Below are 6,425 nucleotides of genomic sequence, written 5' to 3'. Positions count from 1 at the left end.
TCTGTAACCGCGATAACGTGACGCGACCGAAGACGCGGTCTTGAGCACTATTTAAATCCATGAGTCGAATGACTCAACAAAGCTGCATCCTATAGTCAATGACTATTTTATAACTTTTAATAATCGAGAAACTCAATAAAACAACGTCATATAATTGGAGGACCATTTGTGTTCTTTACTCAAATTTTAAATCTCATTTAAAAAATACTTTCAAAGTTTGTATTTTAAATCAAAGAAAAATTTAATTAAATTCAAAGTTGATTAGGAATGAGGAAAAATTAGCACTCCATAGTGTTACAAATTGATAAATCATTAATTACGTGTTGTTACAATACTTAGAAACTATAAATTTAAATTTAACTCTAAATTATGAACCTTAATAAATGATAATATGAATGCAGATTCTATTAATAGAGTAAATTTTATTCGAAACTATTTAAATGAGTTTTCATGAAAAGTTTAACATTGTAATGATTCATTTCTTTTCTTTTTGAAATATATTTTTTATTTTAAATATTAAAAAATTATATGAATTTTATCTAAAAAGAATAAACACGTATAGTATGTGTGACACCCTAATCCAGTTCGACCTGAAGGTTCATAGATTACAATGTCACACACGACTACCGAAATAATAACCCAAAAATTTTCTTTTAAAATTGTTTATAATCACTGAAAATAAATCATCCATATTAATAAAATAAAATGTAATAATTTGGGTTTACAAAATAATGGTGAGCTCCCAAAATACTTCCAAAAGTAATACAAATACTGAGTATCAAATAGAATTACGATTGAATATATAAAGGGACCATAATAGTACATGCCCTCTAAAGATGACTCAAGACGTACTTTGAAGGTCTCTGGAAATTTGGTCTGCTGCACTGGAATGTCTAGTGACAATAACTCTCCACGATCTGTCCCTGTGAACCTACGCACGGAAACAAATTCTGAACACTGAGCTTACGAGCTCAGTGTCTCACTAATAATTGTACTATACTACATGCATTCATTAAATGAAATGGCTAGTGGCACAATTCTTAGCATACAATTATTGAACTACTAATTTATTGTTGGTATCATGGTGTGGCTGAGGGATTCTATATCTCGAAGCTCATACACCCCTCTAGCATTGTCGATGTACCCTCGGGTACACCTAGGAGTAAATCAGGAATTCTATATCAGAAACAAACACCCACCAACTTACTCTGTTATGTCTTGGGGCATCTGCGCCCAGTTGGCCACTGAAAGACATAGCACTGACTTGGATCCACTGACTGTCATATTTTGCTAGAAGGAACTCGAGTGTCCTGGTTGCTTCCCGAGCGTCAAACAATGCTAATTTTATGTAACCTAGCTGTTATTGTTTCTATTGTTGTGTTATCTCTTAAAGTCTTATTTGAGATTATTCTGAGTATATGGGGTACCTTGAGTTCGATCCCTTAACCCTTAGATTATACATCCAAATCAGTTTGTGGGTACCGATAATGACCATTCAGTATCGATATTAAACCCTTGGTATCGATGCCTACCTGATGGTATCGATACCCCCTGACTGATGTGGATTTTTAGATTAAGGCAGTATCGATGCTCTAGAGTGAGTATCGATACTCTATAATGAGTATCAATACTCTGGTGTTATGGTATTAATACTTGGTTGATTATCAATACCAAATTCTAGTTTGATGTTTTAAAAAATACCTCAATATTGATACTCTTATGGGGCGTATCAATACTTATGCTTTGGTATCGATATTCAATGAATGATTATCGATACTAACCTTATAAAACTACTTATTTTCTACCCAATATCGATATTATTCTTACAATATTAATATTATTGTTACTGGGTGCCCTATTTTGGCACGAAAAATCCTATTTTTCTACCCAAAAGGCCCTATTGAGGTCTCCAATTGATACTTAAGTGTTTTATTTGATATTAGGGGTCATAAAGAGTCTTAAGAATACTAAAAACACCCAAACAATGCAATCTACCATGATCATGCTTCAAGCTTATGCACTTACACAAATCTCACCTAATGAACTACATGTGGTAATAGAAGAGTTAATACTGAGTTACCTGCTAACTTTAAGCTGTTGGAAACATCAAAATATTAACCCAAAGTAAGCATTTTCCTCCCTTAGCTTTGGAGCTTTCTCCAATCTGTTTCACTAAACAAAAACCAAATGCAATGATTACTTGTTGAGTGTAGAGGTTTAGGAGGCTTTAAAAATATTTCTTAAGCCTATAAAAACTCTGTAAACAGATTAAAACCCAAAGGTTTGATAAACCCACAAAGCCTATTTTTGTTTCCCATGATGAAATGGTGAAGTTGGGGGCTTAATCTAAAGCTCTAAAGATGTTGATTTTGATTCTTACCTTTAGAATACTGATTAGGGGATGAAGAATGATAAAAATCAAACCTTTAACTTTCAAGAGGAAAAATAACGGGTTGGATAAGATAAGAAGAAGACAAGGAAGTGAAGAAAATGATGAAGCTTTCTCAGACGTGATATCACCCATCTTAATGGATTTTCAGGCTTTTGAAAATAAAATAACTTAATCACCACCTTAGTCCTTCAAGTTCTATTTGGAAACTGAATTTACCCATTTTTACACTTTATTGAGCTAAAACCAAAGCCCAAAACTATCTCAACTTGGATCAAAGCTTCATATAAACTAAAGGATCAAAACAAGGTCCACTTCGGGTTGGCCCGAAACTCCTAACCCAGAATCCGGGGCGTTACAGTGTGTTTCAAAGTTATGTAATTGCACAAGTGGTACTGGCAGTGCACATGTATTGACATTATATTCAATCACTCAATAAATACATGTTTAATATGCTAATATTTGAACGCTTAAAAACTCTTATGTCTAAATAATATGAGATTTGAAAATCTCATCAAGGTATTCAAACCAAAAAAATATATATTTTTGCCCCTCCTTTTCTTTTTTAACAAGTGTCGTGCCCCGTAGGCAAAAAATGTATTCTTAAAAGTGTTTCGTACAAAATGTACCCTTACTTACTTAACAAAAAAGGATATCAATCTGAAAATTAATTCAATATTAAGTGTTAAAATAAAAAATTAATGATTGGTAATTTGGATTTTTAAAAAGAGGCATAATAATGCAATTACCCTCAACGTTTGGATAAATGACCATTTTTCCTCCTATATTTTTTTAGCATTTTATCCCCCAATGTTTCAATTGTTAGTTAACTTACAGTCAACACATGTTACTGACGTGACATTTTCACTTGCCATCAATTGTTAACGTGTCATGTGCCATGTCACCTAAAGTGGTGGTGTGGCATATGACACTTCACTCAAAATGATGATGTGAAATGTGCCATGTTACCCAAAATAATAATATGACATGTGTCACATTAATAATTGAATACATGTAAAATGTTACATTAATAACATGTGCTCACCGTTAGTCAACTAACGATTTTCATCCAATAATGGTTATTTTGGAGGAAAAAAAAAGTGAAATGTTGAAGGATAAAATGCTTTAAAAAATAAGGGGTGAAATAACCATTTATATAAATGTCGAGAAGTAATTATGTTATTATGAAAAAAAATTGAATTAATCAAACACACACTTAGGGTTGCATAGGGATGAGCATGGGACTTGTACAGTTGTACCCGATAGTACCGACCCGAACTGATTGAACCATGTTTTTTTAATTAAAAAAATGGGTTTGTCTTGAACCTATTTTGATATAACAATTTAAAGGGTAAAATATTTTTGGGATTGATTGAATTTATTCAAAATTTTCAAAAATAATTAAAAGTCCATTAAACAGGAATTTGAACACAAAAACAGTTTTCTGGGTAAGCAGTACCAATACTGTTCTTACAATATTGATACCACATGAACAATATCGATATTGTTATTGCAGTATCGATACCAAAAGTAAGAGAGGTATCGATACTCATCTGGTAATATCGATATTTCCCATTGTTTTCAAAGGTGTTCAAATTCCAATAAACAAAATTGGCACCGATACTCCATGAACTTAAGTACCGATACTATTCTAGCCCAATGGTCATTAACGACTAGTTTATTTAAAAGTTATAAGAGCAGCATCGATACTCTAAATACGAGTATCGATAGTCCCTATTTTGGGCTATTTTATTTTATATAAAGTTAATCCCCAACGGTTAGCAATAACTACAAACTCATTTCAACATATAAAACAAGTCTAGGCCACTTGAAGAAGGTTACAACACCCATCCAAGCAATATACATCAAAAGAAAAGCTCTTTCAATATTATTTTTCCTTTTCACTTATACATAAGTGTAACATCCTAATCCTGTCTGACCCAGAGATCGTATGGTTAAAGTGTTACACGAATCACCGAAGTCGATACCCTAAAAATTTTCTTTAAAATCGTTGTAAAACATCAATAGAACATTCATCATCGTATAAAGTAAGCATCCATAAATAAAGTTTACAAAATAAGGGAAGTTCTCAATACGTACAAATACAGACACTGAGTTTTAAATCAACACAGAGTTATGGCTTGAATTAATACAAGGTCCACATAAATACATGCCCTCTAAACGACTCAAGACATGGAATGTATCTGCGCGATAGGCTCCTTGTCAATCCTCTAATGACCTGCGTACGGAAACAAATTCCGAACGCTGAGCTCACAAGCTCAGTGCTATGACAATAATTATACAATACTGCATGCATTCATTATATGAACATGCCGGTGCATAAAGTCATGGATATGCAAAAGTATATCAACAAATATGAGATAGGTCTAATGGTATAGTCGGAGGAATTTTTTTCTTCTCGAGATGACACACTAGCATACCAAGAACACTTGCGAGTCTCGAGATAAGAACCAAAATTTTACGTGCATCGGAAGCTTACATTCCTAGACCATATGTGGGCTCTCGATCATTGGGTACAATCCAAAATTTTACGTGCATCGGATACATACATGGTCAATTATATCTAAATATTCATCATGAAGTACGATTGTCATACTATAAAAGAAACTTAGGTGTCCTGAATGTTTCCCGAGCGTTACACAATGACTAGTCCTATGTTATCTTATCTTTTTTGGTTTCTAGTTGTGTTTATTGATACTTTAGTTGTTTTCACTTGTATTCGTGTACATAAAGCTTCTGTGGTCCTAAAACCCCCAAATAAGAACACTTGAATCAATTAGGTTAATTACCCAAATTCATGACGATGGTATCGGTACTGTGCTAACAGTATCGATACTGACCCTTGGGTATCGATACTCATGGAGATAGCTTCGATGTTTGAGGAAAATCTACGGTATTAATACTTTTATGGGAGTATCAATACTACTATGGGAGGGTATCGATACTACCCCGAGTACCAATACCAAAAATGGCTTCGATGTTTTGAAAAAATATCTCACTATCGATACTCTTATGGGGACTTCCTTCCTAAAACACCTTCATTTTCCCTTATCGATGAACATTATCGGTATTGTTCTTCTAGTACCGATACTCGTGCTCCAAAATGCCCTATTTTGGGCACGAAAATATGGTCTAACTTCACCTATTCGTCCTATTGAGGCTATTAAACATTATTACAGTCTTAATTGATGTTTTAGGGGTTAAAAGGAGTCACATTTCATGCTTAAAAAATCAAACGTGAAATTTACCATGAATCACTCAAACATGATTTATGAACTCAACTAACCATTTACGCACATATAATGATCCATATGTGGTATGGACAAGCTAGAAATATGCTACCTTGATGCTAAGATATTGGAAAACGTCCTTAAATCACCCAAGGAATAACTTCTCCTTGCCCCTTTATTTGGAACTTTCTCTCTTCTCTTTTACTAATCAAGACAATGGAAATGAGTTATTAACTCATTAGAATACCTAGAATGAGGTTAAAAACGTTTCTATGAACTTGAATCTTTCCAAAATGAGCTGGAAACCTAAGGTTCCATAAACCCCCTTAAACCCACTTTTAACTAACTCAACCAAAAATTACAAATTGAAGTTCGAATGAAACCTTAGGGAGAGGAGATTAAGACTTTCACCTTGATGTAGCTGAGCAAGGTATGAAATAAGATAAAGTTCTCATCTTTTCTTGAAATATTAGTGCACAAATGAGAGTTTGAAATAGGGAAGAAGAGTACAAGAAAATGGTGAAAATGAAATATCAAATGGGATGTTTCAGGCGTGAAGTCATCACTCTTAATGGAAAATTAGCCTTTCCAAATGAAAATGGGAGAATTACTCACTTAGTTCCCCAAGTATTTTTCCTCAATTAAAACACTCCCAATTCATCTTATGTTGGGCTTAACCAAGCCCAAATCCAATACAACTTGGGTCATGGTTTCCTTAAGCTAATGGGTTGTCCTAAAGCTTTCTCGGGTTAGCCCGAACTTCTAAACCAGGTTTGGGACGTTAC

The sequence above is a fragment of the Hibiscus syriacus genome, unplaced genomic scaffold, assembly GCF_006381635.1.
Source record: "Hibiscus syriacus cultivar Baekdansim isolate YM2019G1 unplaced genomic scaffold, ASM638163v2 tig00110384_pilon, whole genome shotgun sequence".
Lineage (NCBI taxonomy): Eukaryota > Viridiplantae > Streptophyta > Magnoliopsida > Malvales > Malvaceae > Hibiscus > Hibiscus syriacus.
Note: the sequence above shows the minus strand (reverse complement) of the source record.